This window comes from Equus asinus, chromosome 8 (assembly GCF_041296235.1).
Source record: "Equus asinus isolate D_3611 breed Donkey chromosome 8, EquAss-T2T_v2, whole genome shotgun sequence".
NCBI lineage: Eukaryota > Metazoa > Chordata > Mammalia > Perissodactyla > Equidae > Equus > Equus asinus.
Genome location: NC_091797.1, coordinates 72,968,650 through 72,995,251, shown reverse-complemented (window position 1 = coordinate 72,995,251; position 26,602 = coordinate 72,968,650). Strand labels below are relative to the sequence as shown.

Sequence of the window (26,602 nt, the reverse complement as noted above, 5' to 3'; positions counted from 1 at the left end):
TATTTTCTGATGATTGGATAAAAACACATGGTATATCCATACAATGGAATATTGTTCAGCCGTAAAGAGGAATGACATACTGATAGGTGCTACAACATGAATGAACCCCGAAAATATTCTGCTGAGGGCAGGAAGCCAATCACAAAAGGCCATATATTGTGTAATTCCATTTACATGAAATGTCCGGAATAGAAAAATTCACAGAAACAGAAAGTAGATTAGTGATTGCCAGGGGCTGGGAGGAAGAAGGCATGAAGTGTGATTGCTAACGAGGATGAGGTTTCTTTGGGGACTAATGAAAATATTCTAAAATTAGATAGTAGTGATTATTGTACAACTGTGAATCTACTAAAGAATTACCAATTTGTACACTTTACAAGTGTCAGCTTTATGATATGTGAATTTTACCTTAATTTTAGAAACTCGTGACCAGGTTACATGAGAGAAAGACTGTGAGAGATGTTCTGGAGAGTCTCAGGCCACAGGGTCTCCTTTAGTCCACGAGGGAAGACACTTTGTGCAAAGAACCATGTATGGCAAGAGTACAAAGGGTTATTACCCTCAAACAAAGATGGTTGGATGTAGGGTGAAACATGGGTAGAAAACTATTTGTTAGAAAATACTGCTTATGTGATTTTTGGCTTTCATGCAAAAGAGATGAAGGCACCAATTGTTGCTACTGAGAAAACATCCTGGAAGCTTTGCTGCTATTAAGATTTGAAGGCCTTCAGAACCTGCTAAGGAATTTGGACTTGGATTTATAGCAAAAATGGCAGGAATAAGATGCATGCCACAGCTCCCCAGCACCTGTCCAAGGCAGGCATCACTAATCAATCCTTGCATTCCTCTTGCCAGAGCCCAGATTCCTTCTCAGGATGGAGCTCTTCCCAGGAGCCTCTAGGAATTGATTTGTCTTCAGAAATGTGATGAAATCAATGGGAGCCAGGACAAGTATCTAATAAGGACTGGAGCATAATGTCAATGAGGTACGCAATTGTACCAGATTGTTTTATACATTGAAGATAAAAATAAAAATAAACCCACCTCCATGTCTTTCCTCGGACATCAGAATCACACTGTCAAGAAAAGCATTTGCCAAAGTCCACAAGGTGGCAGCTCTTGAGGCCGAGACAGTCCCAACTCTTGCTTTCCTCGGCCAGCATCCTGCTTTCTTGTTTTCCAAGTGGGGCCAATCCTGAGATTTGACAGATTTCATTCCAAACTTGGATTTCTTGCTTCTCTTGAAAAAATCAGATGCTCTAGAAAGACAGGGTCAGCATTCCCACCTGCAAACAGTTGCGGCTGTGGTGGCTGCCTCCCTTGAGTGAGATATGCTCATTCCAGCGTGGCTGGTCCTCAATATTCCCAATTGCGTTACACCAGACCTGATGCTACATTGCCTCTCTGAGCCATGCACGGTTTTTTGTTCTGTCCTTGTTTACCTTGTCTGAACAGTACTTCATGAATGCCATTCCTGTCCAGGAGCCCTGAGAACTTATGGGTAAATTACCTTTGTTGTAAATTGAATTATATCATGAATGTACAAGATAAGAGCATAATAAGGTTTTTTGTGTTCTGCCAGTGTAAATCGACTTTTTCCATAAAGAAACGGGTATAATTTCACCATGGCAGTCAGGGTGGGGGAAGGGCTGGTAGAAACAGCATATGTGTCATCCTACCTAGTTCAGAGTCATTTTGATTGCAGATGGAATTCTCAGGCAGCTGAGAAAAAGTTTTGACAGGCAGGAATTTCGTCTATTTCTATTCGTGGGTGGAACGATCACAAGTCCGTCATTGTTAAGGCATTTTATAATGCTGAGGGCGTTGCTTGTGCACCGAGAGTTTCCTCATGAAACACCAGGGGTCGGCTGGGTTCGGAATTTCTGGATCTCTTGAGAAGTACTCACTGAGAGTGCGAGTTCAGATGTCCAGCCCTCTCTCGGCAGCAGGGAGCGCAGCTTGTGTCTGCCAGGTCCTGTCTGCTTGGGTCCTTCAAAGTTCCTCTTTTCTCCTTTCTGTTTGTGGAATAGGTGGTTGAGAGACCACCATTTGTATCTGCTTATGTCCCTTTTCCTGGAATCACAGAGAAAACTCTGTTATCGATGCCTCATACCTTAAGTTCACAACACATGATTCTCTTATTTTCTCAAGTGTTGTTTTTTTCTAATAGAAACTTTCCTGAGTAGCTTTAATAGACGTTGGAAAATTTCTGCAGAACTTCCTCTTGAAAACCTGTTTATCCTGCCAAAATATCTTTTTTTAACCTAATTAATTTATGTGCAATCCTCGAACACCTCAGCTTTGGCTCCGGCATCTGTGCCGATGGAGCCTAATTAAGAGGGCTTCTCTCCAGCAGGTCCAGGGTCGCAGTAAGAGCTGGTGCGGGGAGCGGGGCAGTGCCATATGCCGGGCTTCCACCAGACAACTCTTAATCCCTTCCGAGGCATCGTTGGATGAATACGAAGTGCTTGGATCTTTTCCTAAGCTAACAAGCTTTGGTGGCGCTTTGATTAAAATCCTCTGAGTCAAGGGATGAAACGCTAAAATGAAAACATCCCACAAATAAGCATATGCTAAACTTTGCACTGAGTCATAGTCTTGGACCCAGGATGCTCTGAAATTTTGATAAGGAATAATTTTTGGAACATACTTGTCTGGAAAAAGTAAAAGCTTATTAAAAGTGTTACGGGTAGAGCATTTTCCCCAAGGGAGAAAGACTGACATGTCTTGGTTTTCCCATAGTAGTGGCCCATCAAACAGAATCCAAAAATATTCTGTGCCCAGCAATGTGTTGGAGGTTGGATGCGGGAAAGGTGTCAAGGAATTCTGTTGTAAGGATGCTCTGTGGGTCCCAAATTAAGGTGAGCAGGGGACCTGTAGTTCTGAGGTGAAAGCAGCCACTGAATAGGTGCACCTCCCACGCCCCCATGAGAGCTTTGGGGAAATACAATTAAAAATAAAATCTTCTACCAACTCAGAAAATCTCTTTAACAAAAGTAGAAGAGTGGGGCCAGCCCCATGGCCAAGTGGTTAAAGTTTCACCTGCTCTGCTTGTGCAGCCCAGGTTCACAGGTTCGGATTCAGGGTGCAGACCTACTCCACCCATCAGCCATGCTGTGGAACATCCCACATACAAAGTAGAGGAGGATTGGCACAGATGTTAGTTCAGGGCGAATCTTCCTCAAGCAAACAAAAGAGGAATATTGGCAATGGATGTTAGCTCAGGGCAAATCTTCCTCACCAAAAAAAGAAAAATCTAAAAAAGTAGAAGAGAAAGAAAACAATTTTATTATCAAATAAATATTAAGCCAGAATGTGATATGCATTCCAGGCAATTCACTAAGAGATTGCAAAAACAGAAAGAAATCACATCATTTTATATAGTGAAGCAGATACATAATAGATTGATATGATATGTACATATCTATATACAGATATCAGTCCATCTCATACATGTTCTCAAGATAAACAATAACTAGTCCTTAAATAAAAGGATTCAGCATCCATGGTGAGATGCAGGGCATCCTAAATTCACCTGTGAATTAGGGGAGTCACCAGCGTTTGCTACTTGACTTGAAAGAAAAACTTCTCAGTCTTATGATAGGAGGTGGGTTTGCAACTTGTAGGCAGATACTGGCTGAAGAGAGGCTCCCAGCCTCCCACAGAAACTGAGAGATAGGGGCGATAATGCCCCTGATATTTACATTTCAAGGTGAGGGATCCCAGGTCTCTGAGAAAGACATTCCTGAGTTGTACAGCGGGCAAAAGGCTTATTTAGCTTTTGAAAAGAACCATATACATTTCAAAGGGGCAGAGGAAGCATTCACAATTACAAGTTTCCTAAAGTAAATTCTCTAAAAGAAGGGAGACTCTCTTTCCATTTTTGCTCAGGGAAGAATTAAAATTAATTTGGCATAGCACTTCAGTTTGCATGCTCCGCTTGGGTGGCCTGGGTTTGCGAGTTGGGATCCAGGGCAACGGACCTATGCAAGGCTCGTCAAGCCATGCTGTGGTGGCAGCCCACATACAAGAAAAATAGAATGAGATTGGCACAGATGTTAGCTCAGGGCCAATCTTCCTTGCCAAAAAAAGCCCACAAAACAAAATTTAATTTTTCTTATGTTAAAATTTCATTTGCCTGTACAGAACCCTGAGTAGTTTACTAAGTAGTATATCATTTGTATGTGGGTCTTTAGGAGAGTGAGTGTCAGACCTGGGAACACAACCTGGCAGCAGAAGAGCTCAGTGGCCCAAGGTCCCTTGGATCTAGTCACTGGCTCCCCTGGCTGGGAGTTTAGTCGAAAGACCAAGGTGATTAGTCACCGACTTCTCACTGTGGGTGTATTCCTATATCTCCCAAGGACCGTGCTGCTCCAGAGAGAGGGCCAGGTCTTCTGTCCCTGCGTGTTTGTGCTGAAGTATTCACCCACATTGGTTAAGAACCCTGGTTGTGCGTTCAGATGGCGTGGGTTCGAATCCTGGCTCCGTCTCTTACCAGCTCTGTACCCTTGGCCAGTTTGGCCTCTCTGAGCCTCATTTGTTCTGTTATGATATAAGAATAAGAATACTTTACCTTACAAAGTTATTGCGAGGATTAATTGGCTATAGTGCCTATTAAGTTCTAGGAACAATGCCCAGGACACAGCAAGCCCCCCTTGAGGGTAGTGATTAATATCCCTGCCTTATTTCAGGAGTTACTGACTATAAGGCAGAACAAAAAATATATTGGGTACTCCCTAAGTGTCAAACACTAAGCCATCACTTCACAAAACTATGTAAGGGATATTAAATATTCTTTTGATTCTGATGAAGAAGATTATTAAAGATTATTAAAGGTAGTTTGCGTATCTTCACACAGAAGTGTCCATTTCGTGTATGTGTGAGGAGCGTATCTGATTCTGGAACTTGTCTTCATTGGTACAGAGCTTCCTGTGTGTCGGGGTGAGAGCAGGGTCGTGAGGGGGGACTACAATGCACGGCCAGGTCTTCTTCAGTCCAGACAGACAGATCAATACAGTGGCGAATTCAGTGGCGAGTGGGCACAGGGGTTAAATTCTTGCTTCTCTTCTAGACAGAAAACAAAGCAGTGGGCGTTTCTTACGGGATCCTCAGATGAAAGATACTTTCCTCTCAAGAGGCGCCTCGTGCCACTATTACTCTAAAGTAACGTTGCAGCAAGAACGAGCAGGAAAATGATGACTCTCCAAAGGCGACTTTCTCTAGATGGTATTTGCAGACCATTTCACGCACGTTCACAAAGGAAAACGGCACGAACCATCCATCCTTACTCTCCAAGTCCACATCACCTTCAGTTCTTTTCTGACAACATTCGAAGGCCTGGCATTTGTATCTCTTTGCCCCTCCTGGGACTCAGAGAGCCTGGCAGTATCATTCAGCTCAATGACGGACTTCTGACTCTCATATTTTTCTGTGTCTATTTCTTTCTTCCTCCCGCCTCACATACAATTAATGTTTGATGTGATACAGGTAGGTCTGAATTCCATGTCAAAGGCCAAATTTACCGCTTTGGAAGCAAAGTCCAATATTTATCAGCTTTCTGGCCAACTTTGTAAAGTTTACTCTTCCCGTCTCCTCTTCGTCATGCTTCCTCACTGTTTGAAAGGAACTTCATTCCTCATCGTTTCCAGTGATGGAAACGAGAGAACTTCCTCTCCTTTCCTCAACACGAGTCATTCCCAGCTCACAGAATGAAATGGGGTGAGAGGAAAACTGCACAGATGTATTAATCCATCAGCTCATAGTTGCTGAGCTCTGTCTGGACTCCTCCCAGTTTGGTTAACTCTGATTACATGAGGTCATCAAAGATCCAGCTTCTTTCTTCCTTCTTCACTCTATGCTCTTCATATCAACTTGGTCCTTCGGCTGAAATAGTTCCAGGAAAGGCACCTATTATTGTGTCTGTTTTTAAAGCAAATAAACCCTTTCCAGAAGCACCCTCTCCCACTGGCCTGAATCACAGCATATCACCATTCCTAAACCCATCCCTAGCAAGAAGGATGGGATTAAAATGACTGGCAAATGGAAGTGAACAGATTATCTCAATAAAATATTGGTTATTTTAGAAAATAATAAAGTACGTGTGTGTTTTGGGACATATAAAAGTGGTGGTCTATGGAATAGACCACCAATAATATCTGTGTCTGATGTGGATGAGAAGATTCCAGTCTGGGGAAGATCTGGAAAAAGAGTATTCCAAGCAGAGGGAGAAGCAATTCCAAACGTCCTTTCATATTTGCATTTCATTCACCAATATAGGTCCCAGAAGAAACCAGATAGACCAGTGATCGTTTGGCTGTTTGTGCTTAGTTGTAAGCTCAAACAAGTGGTAGCCCCGATCACAGCTACAGCGCCACATGTGGTATATTTGCTAGGGCATGTCAATATGGTCTCAGGCATATTGGCTATCATTTGGGGAATTAATCTGTTTAGTGCATTATTTTCTGTCCCACTCAGGAAAGGAGTTCAGAGACAGTTTGCATTCACGTGAGACAGACAACAACATATATTTGCAGTTTCTACCCAGGGCTCTGTTAAGTTTTCTCTCCTTTTCCAGAATACCTTCAGAAGAGATCTGGACCATCTGGGCACACCACAGAACATCATATTGATCTATTACTTTGATGGATCGAACTGCCTGAGCAGGGTGTAGGTGGGTGTGATGCAAACTTGGAAGAGAGAATAGAAAAGACAGACAGTGACTGTCTGTTGTGACGGATAGTCAGTGGAGTGGCTAAGACTACTTATCCCTCAAACCCCTCTCTAATAAGTTTGTCATGAGAAGTGGAGGTACCCCACAGGCCTGGAAGATCTGCTCATCCATCTACACCCAGCTGAGTGGAGAACTGTATCTGTGTGGCTCAAGGGTGAACTGGGTCCAACACACAGTTGTGTCACTGTGATTTTCCTTCAACAGAGGACTTGCTACCCATTTGTAAGAGTTGTAGCTAGATAAAGCTCTCCAACTGTGAACTCTTTCAGGCTCCAACTCAGCATTTGCCCCAAGATTCTGCCTTTCTTGATACATCCTCACTTGGTGACTGAAAACGGTGGTTCAACTGAGGTCACACACTTCTTGAGGCAGCTTCTAGCCAACGGGTGAGTAAGATGGTGTAGCCAAGATCGTGCTCCCCTCAGGATGTCATCAACCAATGACCAGCAAGGTGATGGTTCCAGAGTCTAACCATTCCCACCTAACACGGAATCCTCTAGAAGCCTGTCCCAAAAGATGGACAACAGTCCTGAATGCTATTTGTATAATTTCAGTGTTCATTTCTTATGAATCCAGAATTCCTTGTGGTTTCCAAAGCCGATTCTTATTCTAAGGGTAGGCTACCGTTCATGAAGTTTTATAGCAGGAATTAGTAGGAAGAAAAGGAACTGATAAAGAAGGTACAGAGTTGAACAATTATCAAAATTTTCTACAAACGAAGTAAAATTGAATATATACCTGTGGGTTTTCAGAAGAGAAGAGTTCTAGAAATACATACTGAATACTTTAAACACAGGAGAAGGTGAGAGGCAGCCTCCTATTTTGCATCTAGTTTATATCGGAACTTTATTGCTTGTAGGTGAGCTCGTATGCTGTAGGCTACAGCAATCACTGGGGCCAGGGGCTGGCGTGGGATGTGCTTATCTTCCTTTTCTCCCAGCCTGTGACCTGGAGGGAAGTATTCAGAGGAGAGGCCTCTACCGTGGGGCTTCTCTGGTCCCCCGAAGGAACCCCGGGGAATAGCTGTCAGGCTCAGCCCTGTCAGCATCATAGGTTCTTAAGATAACAAAAGGTGCTCATCTATCCCATTTTCAGCTCTCATCGAAAATCCTGCCGCGATTGTTCTTTTTCCAAACCTGGACATGATAATGAGGTTTGAAAACCCTCAAACATGCTCTATAAATCAGTTAACAGCGCTGTCAATGTGACCTTTTCAGTGTGGTATAATTTATGTGCCTGGTTATTTGGAAATAGCAAGGGGGATGGACGAAGTGGGCTATTTCACGGGAGATATGAAGAGTTAAGAAAACGCCCCCCTCTGCTCCTTCCTAACAGTCTCGTGATGTTAAATGGCTGAACCTGGGTGCACTGGCTGTGGGATGCTCCAGGACAGCGATAACACGAAGAAGAAAAACACACGTGGCCTGTGTTCCTCATTTTGTTCTTGATGCCCTTTTACTAAGAGGGAGACTAGATTCTCTCTTCAGTAACCTCTGTTAACATTCACATGTATTATATATACACATATATGTGTACGTATATACATATATATTACATATTATACAAATACATTTGTTGTTTGATTTTTTGTTTTAAATGTCTGGAGATTACTATTTAAATACTACATACTGTAAAGGATTTAATTATAGCTTGTGGGATATTCAGTTGGGAAATAAACTAGTTGACACTTCAGAAGCTGACGAATTATTTTGCTTTAGGGGAATCCTGCAATTATTTAATTTCTGAATTTTTAACTATTGCCTCTTATGAACCAGAAGGAGCCAGCTTCGGCTTCCACACTCACACCACTGCTTGTACCAACCGAGATTATCAACATATACGTTTTATAAATTTGGGAAGTGGTGTCTCAATCGTGTTTGATTTGCATGTTTTTAAATAGGAATGAGATTGTGTCTTTTGGTATGATTGAAAATGCTTTGCATTTCCTCTTTTTTAAATGTTCCTCTACTGTTTTGTCTTTAAAAAAAAAAAAAAACCTGGAATCTTCGTATTGTTTTAGTAGATCTGAGTCTCAAAGGAGACATAGGAGTAAATAAGTGGACGGTAAGGGATTGGCTCATTCTAGCTCCTAATTTTGATGGAACAACCAAAGGTGTAGGATTAACTGAAAAGTCCTGCGGGATCAGCTATCTTCCTTACTCTGTAGTGATGTCGGTGTTAAACTGTAGCATCCGCTTACCTGGGATTGGAGCTGAGATGCACAAACAGCTGCAGAGAGGCAAAGGGAGCATCAGAGAGGACCGCTTACTATTTCTGCTTTCTGGCTGATGCTCTTGTCCCTGCGCTATTCCATCCTCGAGCCATCATTTTCTTCTATATCTTTCCTTAGAAGTCATATGCAATAAACATGAGTTAAGTGCCTTCCATGTGCTAGGCAGTGTTTTTTGTACCCAGGATACACCAGTGACAAAAGCAGACAAAATCTCTCCCCCAGTGATGATACCGGCCCTTACTTGTCTGTGAAAGGTGTCGAAGCCCTTCGAGAGAGATGTGGAATAACTGTAGGTGTATAGCAGTGGGCAGCCCTGTGAGCAGCCCACACCAGATGTTGTCTCCAGAAGTAGTCAGGTTCTCCTGAGCCAGCCTTCTCACTTTACTTGGCCTCAGTTTCAGCATCTGAAAAATAAGATTGTGGGCCCCCTTTTTGCTTGTGATTCTGGGGAGAGCTTTCCTCGGACATAGCATCTTTCTCATACGAAGTTATACTTGTTCACGCATCTCCTCCATCTATGTACATGTGTGGGATTTTCTGAAGGCCTAGGAGAGATGGCCACAAAGCGTCCTATTTGCTCAATAGGAAGATGTCAAGGAAAACCGGGCCTTGGTTGTCTCATTCTTCACCTGCTAATTAGCTCCCTCAGAAAGCTGAAGACGAAGCCTGTAATGAAAATGCCATCCATCACTTTCATTCTCCAAAATTGCAGTTTAAAGGAGTAAAAAATACTTATACTCGTTTTTTTAAAGGCTTTGTTGAGTACTTTGCACAGGAGAATTTCAGTCTATGGTAAAACTCTACTGTTGAGTTTTTTTAAAAAGATTCTATTTATGGTTGGCATAAAACTATTTCTCAGTACCATATGGCCAGCACTTATATATTGTCAAAAATGGCCCAAGCATAAAATTTGATGCATCTGAGATTTGATTTATGGAAGACTGAGTACATTTGGTGAGGAACACACACACCCACACACACACACACACACAGACAAACACACAGGCATAAGAGATTACGTCATTCCTTTACATTAGTCTTACAGTTTTGCTAGTGGTGATTGATTGGGACAAAATGTTTTTTCTGAGATTTATTTATCATCATTTGTCACTAAAAAAATCATGTTAGCTACAAGCATATTCTCCCAGCTCTCTAGTAAATCAGGGCTGTTGGAGTTTCCTGAAGCGTCATTGTTGTGTATTTTTGTTTGTGGTCTTTTTTCGTTTTTTCGTTTTGCTTTTTTCTGCTGATGCATCTCAAGATCCCCTCCTCCCCCATGTTTTCCAACAACTGATTCCGTTTCTGTGAACGACAAGGAGACGGAGAGCGGAGTGGAAGCGATCGTGGACTTCACCCACCAGCGCTTCACCTCCCAGGTGGAGGTCACGGCCTGGGCGCCCTGACTGCCCCTGCAGGTGGAGATCTCGGACAGGGAGCTGAGCCAGATGAAAGGATGGAGGATCCTGGTGGCCTGCAGCAGAAGGTGAGAGCCAGAGAAAAGATTCCATCCTCTGTGGACCCAGAACTTGTTGTAAAGATGGTAAAATTGGTGCTCAGGCACCCAGGCCCCAGGGAGCAGCATGAGGGTGGGTAACAGTGTCTGGACTTGGGGTTCAGGTGGATCAGACTCTGCCACCCGTTTGTGGTGAGAGACGTGATGAGGGGGTACGCTGGGGAGCCAGCCTCTGCCCATCGCTCGTGATCTGAGTGGAGAAAATGACTTAACTTCTCTGGGTTACATTCTCTTACCTGGAAAGAGGAACAACCCTAGGACTGACCTGGTGGGGCTGTGGTTAACAGTCAACAAAACCATGCGTACAAAGCATCCAGCCCAGGCTTGGCACTTAAGGATAGCTTGACAGTCGTCCTTCATCCCTGATTTCCCTGTCATCCCTCCTGTCATTTTTCCTTTACTACTTGGAGAAGCCAGCAAACTTTTACTGATGATGGTGTAATGGTGAGGAGTGCGTATGCTGGGCTCAGCCTGGCTAGGTGTTAGTCCTGGTTCTGCCACATACAGCTCAGTGGCCCTACTCAAGTTACTTAAGCTCCCTCTTCCTCAGTTTCCCCATATGCGATTGGGGATGATCGCATATGGGGATCTTCAACATGATATGGGGCTTCTGCAGCATGAAGCACCATTCTGTCTATCTATATATAAAAAACATATAAATATATATAATGCATATAAATAACTATTCATCTTATAGAAATATAACGTATACACGAAATACAGAATAATCCATAGACATACATACAAATCATATATGTAATAAGTATCATATAAATATATACAATGCATATAAAATGCATATCAATACGAACTATTTATATGTTGTATAAATATAAAATATACTTGAAATGCATAATAATCCATTAAAACACATATTATATGTATATAGTAAATATATATATTAAAACATATATATATATACACATATATATACACATATATAGATGGGCCCTTGATTCTTGTCCATTCAGTGATTTGGGGATCCAGAATCTATGTTGGCTGCTGGATGGGAAAAGGGAATATGGAGGAGGCACATACACTTTTTTCTGTCTTGGCCTGGAAATGGCTTATCTCTTTTCTCTCCTTCTGTTGTGGGAACAATCACATGGCCATGCCTGGGTGCAAGGGCGCCTGGGCAATGTGACCCCCGACTAGAGGGCAGCCCCCCCGCATCCAGTGTCTGCGCGGCTGAGGCCCTGGATCGTGGGGCAGCCTGCAGTCTGCTGCCTCTTGTGGTTACTACTGCACATTTTAAAGTCTTGTGGGCCCTGCCTAATTTGCTGCCTGTGTTGAATCAGCAAGGGAAAAAGTTCCCTGAGGTCACATCCGGGGATATGTGGCCAAGAACCCCAAGCCCCTCAGCGCACTGCTGTCTGGCTTCTGCTCCGACCTTGGGCAAGCCTGCCGCTGACTATTCTTTATGCCAGGAACAGAAGCTACAAGGAAATGCAGCCGTTTCCCTAACAGTGGAGTCTCGGGCGTGTGCCAGTGGTCAAGAATTCCTGGGTTTGAGGGAAAAATAAGATATAACACAAATTTGATGATAATGTGTTGTCACTGCTAAATAAGTTTCAAACTATTCAGCAATCTCTGCCTTCAAGGTGGTGTATTAAGAACACACTGAAGAGGGGCTGGGCCCGTGGCCGAGTGGTTAAGTTCGCGCACTCCGCTGCAGGCAGCCCAGTGTTTCGTTGGTTCGAATCCTGGGCGCGGACATGGCACTGCTCATCAAACCACGCTGAGGCAGCGTCCCACATCCCACATGCCACAACTAGAAGGACCCACAACGAAGAGTATACAACTATGTACCCGGGGTCTTTGGGGAGAAAAATGAAAAAAATAAAATCTTTAAAAAAAGAACATGCTGAAGAAAATATTCTCGTCCCTTGACCTTAGTAGGAGTTGGTTCTTACTCGAGGGGAAGCTTTTAAAGATGGCACCAGGGGAACAGCCCTGAAAATCTTGACATTCTCAAGATGAAGAGAATAGTTTCAACTTAGCCTAATATTAATAAGACCAGACATATAATTTTTTTCAGTATCCTAATGCTGAAACCTGCTGAAAGCACCCAGTAACCTAAAGGATGGAAGGAAAAAAGATCCATAACTTATCTTTTGGTGATGTCATAATTACATTGTTCAAAAATCAAAACTATAGTAAAAAATATACACTGAGAGGTCCCATTTCCACCCCATGTCCACGTCTACCTTATTCCCTGTACCCCATAGATATTTATTTTTGTTAGTTTCTTATTTGTCCTTCCCTCGTTTGTTTATTTAAATATAAGCAGATAGGAATTTAGGTGCATGTTCATATCCTCTACTTTGTTTTTAACATAAAAGTTAGCATTCTTCATCCACAGCTCCATCCTTGCTTTTTTCACTTCGCACCGTAATCCTGGAGTCTTACCACACCAGAGGTGGGCTATCTGTTAACTCTTTTCATGGCTGCATAATATTCACCAAACCTTGGGTTATCATAATAGGTCTAGAACAGATACACCTTTTCTACTCATTTTGCAAGTTTATTTATTTTTTAAACAGACTTTATTTTTAGAGCAATTTTAGATTTACGGAGAAATTAAAAAGATAGCACAGAGTTCCAGTGTCCCCTGCACCCACTTTCCCCTATTATTTGCATCTTACGTTATCATGGTACATTTGTTACAGTTAATGAATGCATGTTGATATATTATCATTAACTAAAGTCCATATTTTATTCAGATTTCTTTAGTTTTTGCCCAATTTTCTTTTTCTGTTCCAGGGTACTGCATTACATTCAGTGTTCATGCAAGTTGGGCTCCTCTTGTCGGTGACAGGTTATCAGACTTTCCTTGTTTTTGATGACCTTGACAGTTTTCAGGGGTTCTGGTCAGGCATTTTCTAAAATGCCCTTCTAGTGGAATTCGATGTGTGTGTGTATTCATATTTGACTGTAGTTGTAGGTTTTGGGGAGGAACACTGCAGAGGTAAAATGCCATTTTTGTCACATCACATCCAGAGTAGAAATAAGTTCCGCATTGTACCTCTAGTCAACAATACTGTAGTGTACACTTAAGCATTTGGTAAGGGGAAATAACTCAGGTTGTCCTTACCACAAAAGTAAAATTGGAAAAAAAAAAAAGGCGGCGACCACATTTCTGGCCTCAGCTGACAAACAGGGAGACTTGGGCTCCTGGGGGCTGAATGGCTGGGTGATGGAGGGTGGGAACGAGCGGACAGGCTGCTTCTCTTAGAAGCTGCTCCCTGTGTTCACTTTATCCAAATACTTGATCGAGAAAAAAAATAGCCCAGATCAGAGCAGTGTGCTTGCAGCTTCTTGGTTGCTAACACTGTCCCAAAGCAAATTACAGCAACATAAATTTGCTTTTATAATCTCTCTCCCATAATGGGTGCTGCAGAGTCTATAAAGAGACACACAGAATAAACACCCTCGGGGACCAAAGAAGAAGAAAAGAAAACTTTCCCTAATATCATAAATAAGTGATTTTTCTTGTTGTTATTTTGCTTTGACTTCAGAAATAGTTATCAGCTCACAGAATCAAACATTTTTGAGGCAATGAATTCCCCAGCATGGGGGCATAATGAGAGAACCAATAACTGCCTGGGGCTGAATATCTGATTTTTGAAGCAGAAGAAAAGCCAAAATGAGGGGATAAAGTGCCTATCCCGTTGTGTAAACAGAAAGTGAATTAGAGAGGAAAGTGTTTATGCCCTATGAAGTCTAACAGCCACTTAAGAGGATGCTGTTATTTGAGAAGACAGGGTTTGCTGCTAACGGGCACTCTGCTCATCTTCCTGCTGCACAGATTTAAAAAGATGGGAGAGAGCAGAGCCCCACCCAGAGACATCGGATGGTCAAGGCTGTGAGTGCTGGCGAGTTCTGATGCCCTCCAGGAAACGCAGCAACTGGAAGTAGCCCCATGCTTAGAAATCGGGTCTATGTGTGAAATAATAACAATGCCGATGGCAGCTGCTGTGCTCCCAAGGGCTGATGACACGCTGGAGATTGCTTGTGACATTGTGATTTATAGGAAATATGTATCTGGTCCTCCTCTATGGTTCCTGGCTCACGGCTCCCAAAACTCTCGGAGTTTTCTAAGTGATAAAAGCAATTTGAGCATCTTTTGTTATAATATTTGGTCTTTTGTCCTCAGTTCAGAGACATAAAGGTGAAACGGGTGTTTAGTTATTCCTAACAAGCCCCTTTCAACCTCACCTGTTCCCTAAGGTGTAGTGAGTCATATTTTCTCTGTCCTCTCACAGAGCCTGTGCGGAACTCCATGGAATCTCTTCTTGCATCATCGGGACAATCAGTCCTGAATTCTGACGAGGGCTTCTTCTGTGGTGGTCTTATGCCAAGCACACGGCAGGTGTCATTTCCCTCAACGCATACCAAGCACATGAGAGGTGGGCGCCGGCCCACTTTGCAGGTGAGGAAGCTGGGGGTCAGAGCGTTCCAGCGCCTCGTCTAAGTCAGGGTGGAGCAGGGCAGTGCAACCAGTTTTGCTTCATCCTGGAGCTCAAACCAGCCACTCCCAAACCTAGCTGCACATTCGATTCACCAGGACCTCTTCAGAATATGTGGATTCCTGGCCCCAGCTCCGAGACGTCATGATTGAAACTGGGCAATGGGATGCTTAACGGCTCCCTGGATGCTTCTGATGCACCGCACAGTTTGGGAACCACTGACTCATCCTCTTGATCCTGTAACTGCCTCTCTGGAGCCTGTATCTTCTACTTGAGTGAAACAAATTGAAGGCAAGAGACACTGCCTTTGTCCTCTGGGCTCTGGGCATGAAGCAGCGATTCCAGCTCATAGTCAGCGCCCCCCCCCCGCCCCAGTGCTGATGGTTGAAGAGACTGGGGGACGGATCAGCGAGTGGTCACGGCAGATGGGCAGAGGAGCCATGCCCTTTCGTTTTACTCTGTACAGTTCCACAGTTGCTGGAAAATTGAGGGTATTTGTAATGTCTTAATGATAGTTATGCTCCTTCTGGTTTGTTTGTGTCCCAGGCCCACCTGAGAGAGTGAGGACGAGGAGGACAAGGAGAGGAAGGGCCGGGGTTGCCTGCTGTAGTACCAGCACGCCACGGTGCGCGTCCTCACCCAACTTGTGGTGGAGTTGCCCAACTAAGGTCAGCTGAGCTATGTGCTGAGCCCTGACTGGCATTTGGACATCACTGACCTCATGACGGATTTCATGAAGGTGGAGGAGCCAAAAATTGCTCAGTTGCAGGATGGCAGGACCCTGGTGGGTCGGGAGCCGGGCATCACCACTGTGCAGCTTCATTAATTAATTATTTGACCTTTCCCCCAAATACCCAACCCATTATTTGTGTGTGTCCGGATACAAGTTAGTGCAAGGTAACTCTGTGCATGTGTGTTTGTGTGTGTGAGAGAGGAAGTAATGAGAAATAATACACAGGATTCATCAATCTTCATATTCAGAAATTAATTTTTAATTTAGGAAGCGCGAAAAAGCTTTTGCAAATTAAAGACACTCTTGAGATCAAGCATTTTTCACCAGTGAATGCTGAGTTGACACATACAACGAAAACAATCTTATTCCCCTGCCGTCTCTAGTTCTCTACCCCAGGATGCTTGGCAATGTTTGCACGCATTGTCGTCATACTCATTTTTACACACTTCCATAATTTCATGCTTTCTCTGTTCTTATACTGTTATTGAAAATATTTCATAGCTGATTTGAATAGAAGAGCTGTGAGGAGATTATACAACAGGTCATTCATTATCTTTGTAAGATGTTTAAATATTTTGATCACATCACAATTTAGGTTTTGCCCAAACGTAATTTTGCAAAAGCAGGTTTATTGATGCTGCATTAGTCCAGGTCTGCATCACCTCTGCTGGCAGGTTGATGCTTTATGAGATGAGACAACTTCCTAAGGCCATTAATATTCCCTTTTCCACTGTGTCTTCCTCTTGAGCTCAATGGTGCCACATGGACCAACAATTATTGCTTTATAAACATCTAACTACTCAAAAAGAATGAATTTAAGCAGAGGAAGAAGGCTAGAAACTGTTGGAGAGGAAGAAGTCTTTCTCTAGCCTTCTGGGTTCTTCTGGCTGGTCAAAGAATTAAATTGACGTAAGACAGATTAACGAGAGAAAATTAAATTTAATTTCTTACATACAGGAACCCAAAGATACGAGGTTCCTCAACAGTCAAGTAATTGGGGTTTATATGCTATCCTGAGCTAAGGAGGAGGCAAGGGTCTGGGATTTTGAAGGGAAGGAAGGCAATTCACAGGGAGAATGAAAAGAGCAAGTGTTTGGAAAACCAGTGTTTGCCATGCCACCCAGAGACAATGGGACCCGGGGAGGACTTGGATCCAATGGGCCTTGCTAAGACTCCCCTCCACCGCCACACCTCGCTTGTGTGCTTTGTAGATATCCCTGTGACAGCTCTTCTTCCCTTTATCTAAAGTCTTTCAGGCAGTGAAGGGAAAGATAAAAGAAAAACTTCCTTAGTCTTTCTGTTTCTTAAAAATAATCAGCTTAAAATAATAGTCATGCCAAAAAGACACATTTTGGGTGGAAAACTTTACTTCCCTGCAACACCATTTCTCTAGATATTTGTAGTAATTTTCTGCTGTTGTCAAAGTGTAAATACTGGTTTTGAGAAAGATGTATGTTTCATGTGCTTTAATAAGCCAACATCATGAGGGAGATAATTTTCTTTGATTTTTTAATATTGTTACTAGATTAACTCAAACCCTTTGAAGAAAACAAATAATTAACGTGTATAAATCAAAGGAAATAAAATATATTAGGCTGATGTATGTTTATAATTCCTTGTCTTTTTAATTGATGGGTATAATTGAACATCTAAAAATTTTTCCTAAACCATTTCATCAAGTTATCCTTGCCTGGGACCGTCTGTCCTAATCTCGTCAGGTACAAATCTGTTGTCTGAGAGTCAGGTTCATTGACCTGTTGCTATTAAGGAGACCACACCCAGAGGAAATATGGGACATCATATCAAACAGCAGAAGAGAGAGAGTTACTATAGGATGTTGGGGAGGGTTGCGTGTAGGTAAGGTCTTAGTAAGGCAGAGTGGGCAGGGAGCCAGCATCCGTCCAGACTGTGAATGGACCCGGGACCCTGCTTGCTGGTGAAACACAAAATACTCAGGGGTGAGGAATGTTGTCTTCAGAAACCCCTTATCTGAAATCCTGCACTGGAGTCAGAAGTCAGACACCCCAAAATGTGTCTTTCTGGCATCATGTTTATTTTAAGCTGCTTCTCCGTGTCCAGGTGAGCTAAATCCTCAAGGCAAGAGAGGCATGTTTGTTCTTTCTCCTGTGATTTCAAAGACTAAGGCTTTTGATAATCTTTGATTTTGAGAACACTGTTTCTCAGTGAGCAAAACCAGTAGTAATCACCCAAATAAAGGGGTTGTTCTGACATTAAAGTTGTCACCTGTCCTTGGGAGGAATCTCATTTCCTGCTGACCTCACAGGTGACCTCACCTGCAGCTGCTACTGCACCTGATGGCGAGGCAGGGATTTCCTGCCTTGGTCTGAGCGAGTTTCTCCTTTCTGGAGGAGGCATTCGTTTAGCAGTAAACCGAGAGCACACTTTAGGGGTTAAAGTGATTGTGGCAAAGCTATGATGGAAAAGAAAACATCCAGCTGATTATACAGATCCATTTTCTGCTGAAGCTTTCTCGCTTCCTCGGAAGGTCCTCTCACCTCTGTCTGACTCCATCCTGGCCGAGAAGACGGTGACCGTCCTGGATGACCGCGTCACCATCGCAGACCCGGGCGTGCAGCTCGTGGCTGGCTTGTCTCTTTCCCTGCAGCCGCACAGAGCCGACAAAAGAGCCATTGTCTCCACAGCGGCTGCCGAGACGTTCTCCAAGCACCACAGCAGGTGGGACTCCAGAGTCCTTTGTCACTGCTCAGTTGAGATGGTTTCTCTCTCCCTCCCATCCTGCAAAGGAGACGAGTAGAGCCCTCATAGCTAGAACTGGTGACTCTTGAAGCTTCCTCCTCCTTCTTACCCCATCTGTCCTACTCTGGGAAAAGCGCTCAGTGGCTTAGAGACATCTTCCTTAGATCCATTTCCTACACAATATATGCTTTAATTCATTGACTGCATGTCCAGATACCATTTTGTAGTGGGTTCTCCATGACCAAAGGATCACATTTCTGCTTTTCTAAAATAAGTAGTATTATCCCTGAAAATTCTATTTCAACTATTTAAACAAGTATGGCTAATAGGCACCAGATATCTGTTGGTTTATATTAACTGTGGGCAACTTTAAACCTCTGCTCCATCTTTAAACTTGTAGCAAATCCACGTAAATTATATCAAAGTCATTGTGTCTTTCAAGCATGCCAGTCCCCATAAAGCATCTTTTCCCAGATACGTCAGGCCGAGCGTGTCTTTCTAATAAAGAATGCTTGAAGTGATATTATCTTGAGCACTAGCTTGATTAGCTACACCTGAAATTGATTCAGGCGCATCACGTGATCTTTCAAACTCTTTTTGGAAAATTAAAGTCAAATTCTGTTATATGACATTCAATACGTTAATATGCTCAGCACTGCATTCAGCGAAGTATGTAAATTTGCTCCTCACACCAGTGGGGCTACAGCACATGATTATGTCTGTTTAATGTGTGACGGAAACTGCTCTAGATTTTAAAACACAGGGATTTATTTTTCTCAGCCTGCATATTGAAAACATATTTTATAGGAAACCACATTTGTGAACATGTTTAGAAATTTGAAGAAAAGAAATTATAACAAAATGCTTTAGTTTCATTATTTTCTTAGTTCTCAGAATTTGTTCAGTGATGGTTTGGTGACACGCTTAGACATTTATGATCCTAAGAATGTTTTTCCATCGCTACCTCATCATGGGATGAAATGGTGGTGTCTGTCCAGGAAAGCCTTCAGTCCAAATGGCCAGTTGTAGTGGCAGAGGGTGAAGGGCAAGGACCCTTGATTAAATTGGAAATGATGATTAGTGAACCTTGTCAGAAGACCAAGAGGAAGAGAGTTCTTGCCGTGGGTAAAGGAAATGTCAAGGTCAAATATGAACCAAATATTGATGATCACCAAGGAGGCACCAATGATATTGAGGGCATAAATTGCAAATATAAAGACCACCTCAGTAATTCCATGGAGCGTGAAGGGAAACCAGGATAAAGCAGTTCAGGAATGGTTCCAACATGGCGCCTCTGTTGGCCAAGAGGAAGGTGCCAACAAAAGCACAACCCCCCAGTCTCCCATGGAAGGAAAGGGTAAGAAGTTGCTCAGGAGTGGTGGTCCACATGCCTTCACAAGCTTTCCCACTCAAGGGAAGTTACCGTTATGGGAACCCAATAATCCGAGTGACCTTACAGTGACCTCAAGGGGGTTAACCGACCTGGAGATTGGCATGTACGCCCTGTTCTGTGTCTTCTGCCTGGCCATTCTGGTCTTCTTAATCAACTGTGTGGCATTTGCTTGGAAATACAGACACAAAAGGTTTGCTGTGAGTGAGCAAGGCAACGTCCCCCATTCCCACGACTGGGCCTGGCTCGGCAATGAAGTGGAACTTTTGGAGAGCCCGGTGGACGTCACACTCCCGTCGGAGGAGTGCACAACCGTGATAGACAGGGGGCTGCAGTTCGAGAAGAGGAACTTCCTTCTGAACGGCAGTTCCCAGAAGACTTTCCACAGTCAACTGCTCAGAACTTCGGACTATGTCTATGAGAAGGAACTTAAAAATGAACCTACACATCCATCGGGCCCAAAGAGGAAGCGAGTCAAGTTTACTTCCTACACCACCATCCTCCCAGAGGACAGCAGCCCGTACACCAACTCCATCCTGTTCGACAGCGATGACAACATCAAGTGGGTCTGCCAAGACATGGGGCTGTGGGACTCCCAGGACTTTAGAGACTATATGGAGAGAATGCAGGACCAGATGTGAACTCCTCTCTTATGTCCGTACTCACCTTTATGCCTTCTGTTTTCTGAGTGGTGGAGCAGTGAGTTTATCAGCAATAGGGGATGACTTAGCAAAGCTTAACTTGTGGAGGTCTGGTGGGTCCCTTCCTGAGCAGGTAGCAGAGGTCTGGGGGGCTATAGCAGCTGGGTTAGAAGCCAGGATGTACCCTTCGATAGCTACAAGCAGACACTGGGATGGCTGTGGGACCCTGTTTTTACGTGCTTCCTGGGACCAGCTCAGTGCTAATACAATGAACCTAGAGCGCATCGATGTTACTCAGGGTAGATAGCCACTTGGAATTAGAAAGAGTTTTGGAATTGATTTTTCTATTCTTCATGCCTTTTGGAGCACAGTTACTCATCCATGGCCGGAGAGCAGACACGTGTAAAACATCAATGTAGCCACCCTTACTTGCAGTGAGTACTGCTCTTGCTTTGATGAACGTATGCCAAAGGCTGAGACTGAGGTGTGGCTGGGTGCCAGGGGTGTGCACTGCACAAGACTGAGAGTGAGTGCCTCCTTAAATTTGATGCCCTCAGGCTCCTCATTCTCTTCACCCTAGTCCCTGCCCTACATATGCATCAACAGCTAGGTTCTTTGGCTTCTGGAATTCTTTTGGAAATATAAATAGGGGAAAAAAGTAGTTTTTTCAAGATCTGTTTGATGGCGTGTAAGTTTTCTTCCCTGGGGTTTGTCATGTCACATCATTTCCTGCATGTCTATATTGGATGGTGGTTTTCTCCACTTTTCCCTTGAGCGTTTAGGGGTGGCACCTAAACTCTTACCCCTACTTTATCTTTCTGAGTTTTCCTTATTGAAATATCTTGTATCTGAATTGGACAAGAGGTTTTATTTAATATATGAGTATCCATAAAAGAGTTCTATTAACAAATAAATTTTACATGAAGCTTTTTTCCCCTTGAATTTTGGGGAAATGTTGAGAGCCGTTGACATGCTTTTTTTTCCCTCTGGTAATTGGAACTCAAGGGGGAACCAACGAAGTTCATTTCTGGAGGGTACAATCTCTCAGTTAAAACTACTTTTTGCTGTATTTATGTAAGCATTGTATGAGCATCATTTTTAATATCCATTTTAAATAATCTAAAAATAGGACTGACACACATAGAAAGAAAATGCCTAGGAAGCAGCTGTAGATGAAGCTTGCCACTTGCCTGAATAAAAAGAAAGAGAAATAAATAGAATGATATTTCAGTCTAACAGTATGTAGACACCCAGCTATGCGATGACCAGGAAAACATGCACAATTGTTTTTCTGGCAGAAACAAAACATTCATGGAATGCACACTGAGGGAGAAACAACTGGTGCTCATATTCATGCACACACACAATCTTAGCGGGAAATGGCTCTTCCAAGATGAATAAGCTGCCCTTAGGAAAAACACAGAGACTAAATCGGTGGCAAAGAAAAAAGAAACTGCATATGACATGGTTCTTGTGTAACTTACAAAATATCAAGTGCTGCTGGATGAACCATAGGAATGATCTCAAGCAAAGCGAGAATTCAAAGGTAGGAAGATTTAATACGATTTTTATTTATTAAGATGGAACAGCTGCTGAAATGGATATTGGGCTAGAATGGCCATCTTAGTCTCTGCTGAGCCATTTCGTCTCCAAGAAATAAACTTTTTTGAAGGTAAAATAAAAGCTTTCATTTTTCATGTTCTCAATGATGGAACAGATAACTTGTTCAAAGTAATAGTGGCAATAATGTGTCTGATTATGCGCGCTTCTGCAGAAGTGAGATGAACGACAGCAGTGATACAGGGACGGGGGAGGAATTATGATTTTTTAATTTTTTATTTTTAAGCTGAATGTGTAATGTTTTATTTCTTTAAAAGAGACAGATCTTAAGCAAAAATGGCAAAGCTAGCATCTTACATTTCTGTGGTCTGTATATTGACATCTCGTTATTATTCTATAATTTCAAATATTTCATAACACAAATTTTAATATGAAAGAGAGAGCTTAACACAGCACTCAGCCAGCAGTGGCTCCTCCGAAACGGTCAACTAGCATTCTGAGGCTGTCCTTCCATGCCGCACCCTTACCTTGACGAGCATCTCCTTCCTGGCTTTGTTCTCTTAACAGTGTGGAGGATGTCTTCTACTTTTTGACAAAGTTGATGGAAACTTCTATCCTGGCTACTCACAGTTAGCTCAGATAACCTCAAGGATAGATCGTGCACATCTGAGGACCAGATCTAAGAAATGTAATTTTAAGGCACAGGAGTTGCAGGGTCCTTGACTCCAAATGGCTGATGACTCAGGTATTCGAAAGAGAGCATAGCCATCCCCTTGTCACCACTGTTCATGGGTGGGAACATCCAAGCCAACTTCCGATATGTTCTCATCACACTAGCAACCTAAGTATTCTTCCTGTATCTCTTGTTTTTGGACAGGGTGCAAATCCCTGGTGATGTGGACATGACCCAGAAGCTGGTCTTCTGAGTCCTGTGGTTGCTATCATTGGGATTGAGAAGTGAGGCTGATAAAGTTTGAGTTTTTTTTTTCAATTTAGCTGGAGAATGAAACCAGGAGACCTGAGTCATTTGATGTGAAAATAAGACACCGCAGTGAGGACACAGAGTCAAATCCTCCTTAAAGAGCCTCTAAGATGTTACCTGGAATGTGTGAGCATGCTGGACTTGAAAAAAGGACTCACTTACCCCGAAATTTTTCTGTTAAGAAAGAGAAGGAAATTTATGTTATCTTTGTGAAAGCACTACCTGTCATCTCCACTGCTCTAAACCTGATGGTCCCATGAGAGGGGAAGGAGCCTTATTTCCTTAGGGGAATCACCAGCCACTGTGGAAATGACAAGGACTCTGTAATAAACACCGGTCACGGGCAAGTCCAAATGGGGGGACTTCCCAGGCTGCCTCCACTATCCAGACCAGGGACTCCAATTATGGTTCAGCGACTGCCTATCTTATTCACTGTTTCCACAATTATAACAGAAATGGGTGCTTATTGTAAAATATCTAGAAAATGCATACATGTATAAAGGAAATATAAAATGGTCAAAAATAACCACTAACAACAACAAGAAAGACCATTTAAAAGATGGCTAGCTCCGGGAAGAAGAGCTCTTTTGTGAGCCAGGAGATAGCTCCAGGGTTTCCCAGAGTGTTCGCTGGAGAGGTGGCCCCTGTTGTAGAGAGAAGTACATGCTAATTCGAACATAATTATTCAAACGAAGCCTGCTGCTTCTCAAAGTTACTTTCAATGTTCTCTCCATTTGGATACTTGACATTTGGCCCAGGCATAATGGGAATTCATTTCTGAAATGGAAGTGTCGCAGCTCAGTTGCAGGATGAGTCACACATAGTCAGCCAGGCCTCCTCCCCTGGAAAGGGAGACTTTGTGGAGTTGTGGGGGGAGCTTCACGGTGGGTGGGGAGGCAACCGCTATCACCCTAGTGTCGAGGAGCCTGTTGCAAGCAGCGTGCAAAATACGCAGTTCCCACGGCAAGGGCGATTGGCTTGGTGCACGACGCACCCCAGAGAGTGGAAATGTGGCAGAGGTTCTTGTCAGAGCCGGAAATGGCCACCTCCCTGAGCAGGGCTTTGTAAAGAGGGATGACCTAGAGTCTGTGGGAGACACAGTCCGTCCTGGGCAGGCGCACTTGCTCCTTGAGCTAAAACTCAGTCAACTTGAAGTGAGGAGCCGAACAGAGGACTGGGCCCCGTTTCCAAATTTTCCAAACCATCTTCCTCTCTAGTGTGTTTGTGTGTGTGTGTGTGATATTTACTGAAAAGTGAAAGGATGGACATTTTAGTGTGAAACAACAGTGACTCTAAATCTTTCTGAGCTTTGCATTGACCTTCATAAACTTAACAAAATGTCATCGGCATCATATCTGCTCTAAAATTTTCTTGCGATTAAAAAACATGAGCTATAGTCACCCTTGTTTTTCACCTGCATAACAGGCATTGCATCCTAAAAAACATAAAGCCATGTGGAAAAATGGACCTGCACTGTTGGAGTCTGAAATGCGGCTCCCTGGGATGTTTGCCTGAATGGAGCAAAATTTTAGTGAACGGGATTTCCAAATTATTGGTCTGAAAAAATGATTTCATCCAAAATGTAGTATAGGGAAAGGCCCTTCCTTTACGGCAGGATGGAAAGGCTCAGATTAATGCTCAGACAGACACTAGGATCCCTGTCGAGTGCATTCAGTTTTGTGAATTCTTTAAGGTATAGAAGGTACAGACGCTTCAATAAGACCACACCACCCAAAACATTTGAGAATGTGAGGTGTCAATTCCCATGGTTAGATACGCTGTTTTAGAGGCCAAAACACAGCGATGGAGAGGCAGCGGCCACAGGCAAGGAGCGAGTTTAAATCCATAGGTGCGTTAAGTTGGGAGAAGGCAAGAAGAGAAGACCCTGGAAGTTTTCGTTGGGAATAAACAGCACCTCGCCAACCTCAGAAAACACCTGCGTGGACAGAGAGAAGCTGAAACTGACTTCCTAGTTTTTATTTTGCAAACAGGCAGGATTAAGTCTCCAGGCTGGAATCATCCTTAAATCTAACCAGAACGATTGGGGAATAGAGAACATCAGAGCAGGTGGAAAGATGCATTATTTGTTCCACTGCCCACATCCGTAGCCTATTATTATTTTGACAGCGTTAGGCGACTTGAAAGTCCCATCTCAATATAGCAGTGAAACTGTTTTTTCCCCCTCTACTCAACAGCCTCAATTCTCCACTTCTCTCTCCGTGTAAATGCCCCGTAAGTGCCTTCTGAACTAAACTGCCATCTCCCCAATCAAAACCATACCTGATAGAATGCATGTTCTCTATGTTACAAAGAATCCTTATTTAAAAGGATGGGGAAAAGTTATGCTAAAATACTGTCTGTGGGCTTCATGTATGCAGTGTAGACATATTGAAACACCAAAAGATAGATTGGAATAAATACGTTTTAAAGTAAAAGAGTGCAAAACTGTTGATTTTAAAAATACAGCCAAACTACTCTGAAATAGTCAACCTAAAGGAGAGAAGGCCTTTAGAGAGAACAAGCATGAGAGGCACTGAATTTGAAACCTGGCACATGTTTGGGGTGGTTGACGGTACTGCTGGAACATTCTAGTCTCTGTCTTGATTCCTTTTCAATTTTATTCCCCTGGAATTACTTCAGAAATGAAATGACTTCATTTTGCAGCATAAAGATATCTGCTAACCACAGGGTGTCATCTATTTAAACATGGAAGTAAGATTTAAATGTTCTTCGATTCCATTCCAATCTTTTATGCTCTTACCTTAGCTTTTCCCTGTCAGTCATTCAAAGGACATCGCCATCTGGGAGGAACGTAGGACTGAGGAGAAGGGGTGAGTGGCCACGTTCAGACATGCATGTGAAAGGAAGCGGTTTCTTCAGCTGTGCGTGCTGGCTCCCACGCTAAGGTCCACACATTCTCCCAGGATTCTTTCTAGTCCTGTACATACTCCCAATTTCCCCCAAGGTTTTGGCAAATAGGAGTGAATGCATGGATCAGATGCAGATTTTCAGAGGCAAATAAACGGGCCCTGCACTCCTAGTTATCCAGCTGGCTGGCACAGGGGCGCAAACATACAGCTCAGGTTTACCATTTCCATCTAAGGAATTTGGTGCTTTTTAGCAAATCTGAAAAGATAAATGTAAATGTAACAAAAAAAGTCTTAAAAGCACTGGGAAATCTCACCTCTAAGAAACATTTTATTTATTCTTGTAGCAGCCCAGACAAGTTATTTGTAGCGAGATGACTCAGGGTGCTAAAGACAGGGAGATGTCAAATATCTCTCACATCCTTCAGGAGCCAAACAAACCGACCCTCAGATGAAGTGAAGGCTCCCCGGTTATCTGATGGCCGTCTCTCTGTGCCTCTTTTGAGCTGTATTTGTTAACAGCTTGGATGTGTGCATGCATGTGTGTAGTTGCGTGTATGTGTGTGGTGTGCATGGTGTGTGTGTGTATATGTTTATGTGTATATGTGTATGTATGTTTGTGGGTGTTAATGTTTGTGGGTGTTAATGTGGGGGGTATTTATGTGTATGTGTGGGTGGTGTGCACATGTGTGTGCGCCTGTTTATGTGCATGTGTGTTTGTGTGTATGTGTATATATGTGTTTGTGTGTGTTTATGCATCTGTGTG

General features: G+C 43.2%; 1 long non-coding RNA gene and 1 pseudogene across 1 annotated transcript in view; both read left to right on the top strand.

Moving 5' to 3' along the window:
- Positions 1-8,402, top strand: part of LOC139045905 (uncharacterized) — a 65,130-nt gene extending 56,728 nt beyond the window's left edge. Inside the window, exons 2-3 of the long non-coding RNA XR_011505290.1 lie at positions 7,000-7,116; positions 8,066-8,402. This is a non-coding gene — a long non-coding RNA (uncharacterized lncRNA). The remainder of the gene's footprint in view (positions 1-6,999; positions 7,117-8,065) is intronic.
- Positions 8,403-8,899: 497 nt separating this feature from the next.
- Positions 8,900-25,324, top strand: LOC106840852 (transmembrane protein 132B-like; annotated as a pseudogene).
- The last annotated feature ends 1,278 nt before the right edge of the window (positions 25,325-26,602 follow it).